Below are 9,653 nucleotides of genomic sequence, written 5' to 3' on the forward strand. Positions count from 1 at the left end.
AAAAATCGCACAACGCTTATTTATTTAACCATTTATTTAGAAACTATAATAATTTGCGGAAAAACTCAAAAATTGCATAGGAAAGCTACACTCTTCACCTTTCAAACTCAAACTCAAGCTAAAAATATATCGAATTTTACCGTAGAGTTAATATAAACTTTATTTTAGATTGTTGATTTCGTGCCTGTAACTGACATTCAAAATAGATGGTCACTTCAAGCGTTGTTTCTGAGACAACGGTATATTCTATTTCTCAATATTTTTGTGTAAAATTCTTAATTGAAACACTTTTTGTACAGCGTACAGATTCTTAGTAAATCGATGTTCCCCCTCCCCCCCCCCACACACACACACATCTACGAGGGGTGTTTTGTGAAAAGAAGCCGGGGGTGGGAGTGAGAAACTTTTTTTGGCATCGTTTTGGGGTCTTAAAGTTAACATTCCCATCAAAATTCAGCTTTGTTGAATACCAAAATCCCATTGATTATCTAAAAGTAATAAAGTCTTTAATAGAGAAAAAACCACTATAATATTTATACTAATATTTGTATACGTTGACAAAGTATTTGACTCAGTCCAGCATAGCTCCATGTTAAGAATGCAGTATCGATCATAGCCACGCAACTCTTCTTCGAAATATACATAAGAGCGCAACAGCTGTAGTCAGAATATACTATGGCGATAAACACACGTTTTCCTTGGAGAAGGGTATTAGGCAAGGAGATACCATCTCTCCTAAACTATTCACCGCTTTGTTCTTTAAGACCTTTAGAACTCTTGTACATGAGTTGGCTTTAAATTAACTTTTCTAAAACACAATACACAACCAACCTTTTTCTGGTTAAAAATATTTCAACTTTTGGCACGTAAATTGAACAAGGGTATACCTATTAAGTGTAATAAATAAAATACAAGTGGCATAGGCAGCAATGGAGAGTTCAATGTTCAATATATCGCTCAGATACATAGTTTCAAGTCAAGTAGTTATAAAAGAATTACAACGCTAAAATGGAACTGAACAGGCCATGTTGCCAGAATCAGAGATGGAGGATGGACCAAGAAAATTTTAGAATGTAGACCTAAAAGACCTTGTAGACACGATGCTTATCGTAATCGAAGACATCCTCCAACAAGAGGATGGGCCGACATCAAGCGCATATAGGACAAGTACTGAAGACAACTACATACTCAAAATCAGGCTCATCATCATAATCAGGCTACTTATTATGATGATGGCCGAAACACGCACATTCAAAGAAGTGTAGCGGGTATAAATAATAATAATAAATAATATTGTTTTTATAAGTTGGACTTCTAAAACTATATTAAAGATACTTCACTACAGGCTATTGAAAAATGCGAAGATAAACTAGAAAGTGATTAGTTTGGATTTCGAAATAGTTTGGAGACGAAGAAAACCATTTTCTCGCTCTTAATATTATGATAATACATACTTATAACAAATATAATGTTAATTAACTAACCAAATAAAGAAAAATTAATTTTTAACTTCCACCTTATCATTGTGAGTATAATTAAATAAAACTAATTTACGACCCTATTAAAAAAACTAGAAACAAACATATCAATTTTACGTTTGCATATGTTCATCACTCAATCTTCGCCTATCCACTGCTGGACATAGATCTCCCCCATAATTCTCCATCTATTTCGATCCTGTGCCTCTTGCATCCAATTCCTATGACAACGTTTTAGATCGTCAGTCCAACGTGTTGGTGGACGACCTCTACTTCGGTAGGCATCATCTCTTGGTCTCCATTCCAGTATCCGCTTTGTCCATCTATTATCTGTCATTCGAGCCACGTGACCTGCCCAGTTCCATTTCAGTGTTGCTACTCTCTCTATTGCATCAGCCACTCCTGTTCTTTGTCGTAGCTGGCGATTTGGGATCTTGTCTCGTAGTGAAACGCCCAACATAGCACGCTCCATCGCCCTTTGACACACACGGATCTTGGAACTGTTTGCATATGTTAAGAATATTTAAATGATGCAAAGGAATACCAGCAGATTAGCACAGACAAGAATATGTATTAAACAAATGAACGGGGTACTGTGGGATAGACAGATTACCAGAAATACAAAGAAGAGAATTTATAACACCTTGGTACGCAGTATAATGACCTATGGAGTAGATAATTGGGTAATAAATAAACGAAACAGGTCCAAAATCATAGCAACTGAAATGGAGTTCATGAGAAGAAGCTGCAGAGTGACAAAAATGGATCGCATCAGAAATGAGGAGATAAAACGAAGAATGGCAGTAGAACAAGACATACTCAGCTACATCGAAGAAAAACGTTTAATTTGGTATGGACCTGTGAGAAGAACAGATCATACAAGGTGGATAGCAAAGATTTCGGATTAGAGCCCAATAGGAAGGAAGAAAAGAGGTATACCCCGAAGATCATGGAGGGATGAAGTGGACGAGGCCATGGAAAGACGAGACCTTAGAGATGGAGAATTGCAGAACAGAAAGGACTGGAGACGTTGGCTGAAAGAAGGAAGGCGGCGACAACTGTAAAAATCCTTATATAGATAGATAGACGGAATACATTAACACAAAAACTGAGAAGAAAGTCCATTTAACATGTCAAAATAAACTAAGAAAAAGTAAGTGAATTTCATTTCAAAAAATATCATTTTCAAACACTAATCAATTTCTATTAATTTCTATTAAAACTATATTATTAGATGTATTTCTATAATGTCTGGTTGGATGACTAAAATCAACCAGTGAGAGACATTGGACTACAATGTCTCTCACTGGTTGATTTTAGTCTTCCTCTCGTCTTTCTTTGGTCATTCTCACTGTACATATCCGTGCCAAATAAAAACAAGAACTTTTGTTTCAAAAATCCAATGAAAGAATCAAATAAAATTGAACGGACAATTATACAAAACTACCTTTTAGAAGTGAATATTAGTTAAAAAGAGAAGAGAACAAATTTGTGTAGTTATAATGAAAATGTTTAGATTGGTGAGTGAAGTGAGAGAGGATAAAATTAAAAATTCTTATTTTAGCACAAATTAATTCGAAAATATAATATTATGGGTTAGAAGACCTAGTGCGAGGTACTTTGGCAGGATATGTCAATGAAAAGAATTTATATCGGTACCCAAGATGGAAATTTATGGACAAATATTAGGGAAGCTGATCCCAAGTAGGTATAATTATTAAAAGAAATAGACAAAAGGAATAATTAATACCTTTATGGTAACGATGAATACGAACTCTATGTAGAAAATCTTATCAATAATTTCTCATTGATTATCACAGTTCTTTGAATTTATTCACCATCTAATGAGATTATACTACTATACTACCACTGTCAGCAGAATGTACAGAAATTATTTAACGTATAACTACGTTAGCCATTCACTAATTTATATTATTTAGTTCTTGAATTACATTATTGATACAAATTTCCAGGTAGGAGCTCTGGTAAAAGAACTTATAGATCATTTTTTAAGCTCAAATTAAGTTATGCTACTTAATTTTATGCAACGAAATTACTAATAGTAAGTACAAACTTTAAATACAAATGACAATTTAAGTATGTTTCTCTTGTGTAATCTTGTGCAGACAACTTAATTAAAAACATTCTCTCTAGTTTTTAAATACATCTTAGCATTTTTAAATATAACCGTTCCGCAATAAAATTATCTTCCACCTCTACATTGTAACAGCTGGATATTGCGTCATCGCCCGAGTGAACCCTCATGTTCATTTTATGTCAAGCAAGAAGTGAAATATGTAAGGGGGATACATTGTGTTGTGCATTTACTAGATGGCTGACATTTCCGTATATCTATAAAGAAAACATCACAAGAATTTTTAAAACGAATGTAAATATTCCAAACACAATAACAAATGTAAAGGATATAAATTTTCCAACAAATACGGAAATGTATAAAGACGTCCATTTTGCTTTTATCTCCGGCGGACTAGCGGCAACTGGCAGTGCGTTCGGAAAGCTGTCGGGATTGCCTGACTTCGAGGTAAGTTTTGTAGTTTGTTTGTGGATTAACTGTTCAGTTTTATTTCACAATAGTTTTTTATTGCAACTATTTTTATTTATTTGTATTTTTAAAATGAATGTAGATTAATTAAAATCTGCAAAATCAAAAGATGGAATATGTTTTAAAATCTGTACATTGATGTATAGGAAAGAAATTAAAATAAATTCAAAGATTCATTTAAGCAAAATACTGCGCATAAATCGAATGAAAATTTTTTACATCTAGATTACTCATAGAAAATGTTTGTTAGATTTATTATCAGTATTTTGTACAAGTGAATACCTTAAACAGAACGAAGAGAACTCACTAAACATGTTCTCAGTACCAATGGAATACAAAAAAACCGAAAACACAGCATCTTAACGCTACGAGAATAAAGATGCAGTAAGGTATCAGAGAAAGGTACCTTTTCAATCCCTATTACTGTCCTTGTATAATATTCTCCGGCACTATCCTCTTCTAAGCTCACGATGTTGCATCCGAGCTGCTATCCTTTGATGCTAGGTTAGTGGTGGTGGTCCTGTACGTAATTTTGTCACCTCTATCCTCCGAGTCATCGACTTTGCGGATTGTGGCAGTAAACAATGTTTGATTTAGTCCTACGCTCCAGGTGACTCAGCTACTTTAATCTAGCTCTTTCACGTGTATACGCCATTGCCCCTGCACTCTTACTGTCTTGTAGGTTATTCTAAGAATCTTCTTTTCCCACGTGGATAAGGTCATTTTACCACAACACTGGCTGGTCTATCGTTACGGTCAGCCTTACATTAATAGGCGTAGCAGAATAATCTTGAACATTTTTTTCTTAGTTTTCCAGGGCAGCGAATTAATATCTTACTATTAATATTTAATTGGTCATCATCATCATCATCCAATCTTCTGCGTCTAAAGTTGAACACAGGCCTCCCCTAATTTCTTTCAGTTCTGTCGCTATTAAGCTTCTTACAACTAGTTCTCAGTGACTCTCTTGAGGTCGTCTGTCCATCGTGTACATGGTCTACCTTTGCTTTTCCTGTCACGCTCTCCGACATCTGCAACGCCTGTCCTTCTTCTTATTTCCTCGTCTTTCACCCTGTGTCTGAGGGTCAATCCAAGTAACGACCCTTCTATTCTTCTTTGGTCTACTGTAGCTGTAGCCTGGTTTAAGGAAAGTGTTTCGGCGCCGTAAGTTTTGACTGGAAGTACACATTCTTCTTCTCATGGCGCCGTCTCTTTTCGAAGGTTAGCAATCCAAATGGCAATTGTAGTTTTGGAAACTGCTGCGCGAAAGATTTCTGTAGATGAGCAGTCGAACCATTACATTGATCGAACGTTATTTTGTAAATTTTGTTCAGGAGTATTTGATGGTTAACCGTATCATATGCAGCCGTTATATCAATGAATACGACTTCAGTCTTTAACCCCTTTTAATATCCGTCCTCGATGTATATCGTAAGATTAAGTGTGCCTCCCTGTTCCTGAATAACGTTTTCTATGTTTGGTTTGATTCTATTGAATATCAATTTTTTGAACAGCTTGAATATTAAACAGAAGATAAAATGGTAGCCTTTGGGTCCTTGGGGATGACTCTGGTTTTAATACAACTAACACTTAAAATTGCCGTCATAGCTTTGGTACTTTAGCCTGGTCCCAACATTGATTTAGGAACTTTAATGCCCATTTTTTCGCAAGACTGCTCATACTTTTATGAATTTCATTTTTGATGTCATCTTGGCTTGCTGCTTTGCCTATCTTAAGTGCTGTGATGGCGATGTCCAGTTCTTCCATTGTTATAACAAATATGTTAAAATTAGATGGTCTCAAGTTTCTTGTGTAGTCAACTTATTTTTTTTGTCTAAATTAAAATGAAAATAATTACAACGCATCTGTTAACATTTAGAAAAATGTATATCACCTCACAATTTATTTTTTTATAATATGTACCAAAATGTTTTTATCACAACATTCTACAGATACATACTTAATGTTTTCCTACTCCCAAAGTACGTAATTTGCGTATCTCTTTTCTTCCGAATTCGTTCTCACTAGTTTCCTACACAGATGGAAAAATCACCAAGTCTCAAGCTATATTTGACACAAGTAGTACGTTTATCAAATGTGAGTTTAAATACGAATGATATTCCACATTTGGCGACTTTACTGATTAATTAAATTTAAAATATATATACCAAGATTTTGGATTAGGCAAGCTAATCTATATCTGTCTATTGTTACAGGGCTACATTTTAATAAGGATTATATTTTTCGCTCTAATGTTATCTACAAATACAGCATCTTTAACATTTTTTGTTAAGGCCTTACAAAAAATTGCGTCAATAAATGCTACACTAATATCTTCTGCTACAAATTACATTATAACAGTAAGTATAGCGATTCTTCTTCTAATTCACAAGTTTTTCTTTATTTTCCATTACTTTATATATAGACATATAACCAGTCATAAAAATAATCTTCAAATTGGAGAAATTTGAAAAAATGCAGAATAGGATGCAGATGCTTTAGTTTTATGAATAGATATCTTCAGAATCTTACAAAAATTATAATGATATCTATTCATAAAACCTCCAAGAAGGTCTTGGAGGTACTACAAAAATAATAATAATAATCAGTGGAGTAGTATTCCACTCTAATGGACAAGATATTCTGATGATATTGTAAATTAGTAACAACTAGTCGAACGAACGAATTATTATTGTAATAACTACGGTATTAGAAAACCAACAGAAAATCACACAACATTCGAAATCAGGAAGGAGATTTGTTTGTTGATGAAACAGTAGTTGATAAAATATATTACAAATATATGAAAACTTGTATAACTGATAACTGTGATCAGAATAAGGAAATAAGAAGTATAATGCATATAGCACCTACAGTATTTAACAGTATGAGAAAGTTTCTTTGCAACCAAGACTCACATCTTGGTCTCCGATCCGTAGGTAGTGCGGCTATGTGTTTCCACTCCTTCGTATGATATTAAGGGAACGATCTTAAATCAGGACAGCAATAGAAAGAAGAAATGTTCAATATTTGGGATGTATCATCAGTTAGGTGTAATACTTACTGCTAAGAAATATGCAATTAAAATAAAGTGAAAAACAACTGTACCTCATTTTGCAAGTAAATCTGGGATCAATGTGCAATATAAGGGATTTTTAAGATGATCAAAGAAAGAAGTTTAGATTTAGAAGATTAAGTACTGCAAAAAATACAGAACAATTGTTTTGATAAGCCATGTACTAAAGTAGTTTCTGAAAATCATTCAGTACAAAATGAAATTCCAGAAAAATACCAAAAAAACAGAACGCTAAGAATTCCTTTAATAATGCGGGTATTATTTTGTTATTTCTTCAGCATTTTCCTATATGGAACGAAAGCATGGACCTTCGCTAAAATAATGTGTAAGAGATTAAAGGCTTTCGATATGTGAGAGTACCGCCGAATGTTGAGGATATCGTGGATCGACATAGTGACGAATAAAGTAGTTCTTCAGCGTCTTAACAAAGAGATGTTCTGAACACCGTAAAAATAAGAAAATTTTAAAAAGAAATATTAAGAGATTTTGTCGACGTGATGAATAATTATCAATTTAAGTTCTTCTTTTTCTTCTTCTTCCTCTTTATAAGCAATTCTGCTTGTTAATTGGCGGATTAATACCTCTATTGAAGGTTGTCACTGCATCTTTTGCGCGGTCGTCCGATAGTTCTTCTGCCGATCGGTGACTTATTCCTGTTATTTTGACGACACGGGTCTCCCCCATTCTGCTTATGTGGGTATTTCATTCTTTTTTTCTATTTTGTGTCCATTTATTTATACACTGTACGTTACATTTTCTTATAATGTCTTCATTTCCCTTTCGATCTCTCAGCGTATTTCCTGTAATTCTTCTCAATACTCTCATCTCTGCCGTTTCCAATAGCCTTTGTGTTGTGGCTGTGTCGGGTCTTGTTTTTGATGCATATGTCATTATTGGTCTTACACTGGCTTTATCTCAGTGTTAAGGTGTCTGTTTCACCGTATAGCGTGATTAAGGCATCCTGTCAATCTATTTCTTTTTTGTACTTGATCTCTCACTTCTTTGTCCAGAAGAATCCCATTTTATTTCCATTACTTGTTCAATACTGATGCCATCAATTTCTATTTTAAATCTGGTTGGTTCTTTGCTGATTACTATTATTTTGTTTTCTGAGATGAGATTGTCATATTAAATTCTTTTGCTCTTATGTTAAATCGGTGGACCAGTCTTCTACGATCTAGACTATCTTCATCTTCTTTTTAAGTTCCATCTTCTATTGAAGGTTGGAAATCATTATAACTATACGGACTCTGATGACTGCCGCTCTAAAAAGTTCTGCACTACTGCATTCAAACCATTCGCTTAAGTTCTTAAGCCAGGATATTCTTCGTCTTCCCACATTTCGCTTTCCTCGGATTTTGCCTTGCATAATAAGTTGTAATAATGCGTATTTTTGCCCTCTCATCACATGTCCTAAGTACTCAAGTTTTCGTCTTTTGCTTGTTAGTATTATTTCCGCCTCATTTCCTATCCTTCTAGTTACTTCCACGTTTGACATTTTTTGAATCCATGATATTCGTCATCTTCATCTTGAGCTATCAATATTGCATCGTCTGCGTAACAGAGTATTTTTATTTCTTTTTCAGTTTTGTTGAGTGGATCGAGTAGCTCGACAGAACTTTTGCCGGTCCCAAACCCGGATAAAGGAGGAGGGGCCAGGTTAGCACCCTACTGATAGACTTTAAAACCATACAGCTCATAGAAACAGTATTATACCTCAGAACAGGAATCAATGTAAGTTGTTACATGAAATTATTCATGTAGACAGATATCATGGGGACAAATATAAAGGAAACGTGGACCTGGACGACAAAGAACATCCTGACTTAAGACCCTGTTTAGGTCCGCTGCGGACAAAGTAAAGATCATGCGACTGGTCGCCAATATTTTTGGAGGATAAGGCACTTAAATAAGAAGAAGAATGGCAGACTACTTAGGAGTAGAACGACTCCCCTATTTAAATATCAACTTATAATGAAGTGGTAAGACAAAAAACGTCTTAGATGAGAATTATAATGAGTTGTTGAACTGCTTGGAACATTCAGAGGAGGAAGGAGTATAGGAAGAAAAATAATGTTAGGGTTGAAAAATGTAAGGGACTGGTTTAGATGAAGTTCAATACAACTCTTTAGAGCAGTGGTATATAGAGCGAAGATAGTGAAGATGATGTCCAACATACGATTGAGAGACGGCACTTAAAAAAGAAAAATTACCATTTATACCTAAAAAATCATCAAAAAAAAAGAAATTTTTGATATCCGTATCTATAAGATTTATAGATACGGACAAGAAGGGATCTCAAGTTTTTCTGCACTATAAATGGAGTATAACTTAATTTTTAGTTTATGAAAGAGTTTATTTCTTGTTTACTGATAATTAAATTTTTTCCAGGCTTTATTTGGTTTCTTCATTTTTAAAGAGACCACATCTTTGTTATGGTGGTTTGGAATATCGTTAATAATGATAGGATTAGTACTTATAGTATCTAATACATCCAAAGAAGATAAAACAGGCAAGAACGAATGACAGTATTAAA

At 34.3% G+C, this 9,653-nt stretch overlaps 1 long non-coding RNA gene across 1 annotated transcript; it reads left to right on the top strand.

The window, feature by feature from the left end:
• Positions 1-3,731: 3,731 nt before the first annotated feature.
• Positions 3,732-9,647, top strand: LOC140448573 (uncharacterized). Its single transcript, XR_011951737.1, has 3 exons — positions 3,732-4,020; positions 6,258-6,401; positions 9,509-9,647. It is a non-coding gene; the product is annotated as an uncharacterized lncRNA (long non-coding RNA).
• The last annotated feature ends 6 nt before the right edge of the window (positions 9,648-9,653 follow it).

Source organism: Diabrotica undecimpunctata, chromosome 8 (assembly GCF_040954645.1).
Source record: "Diabrotica undecimpunctata isolate CICGRU chromosome 8, icDiaUnde3, whole genome shotgun sequence".
NCBI lineage: Eukaryota > Metazoa > Arthropoda > Insecta > Coleoptera > Chrysomelidae > Diabrotica > Diabrotica undecimpunctata.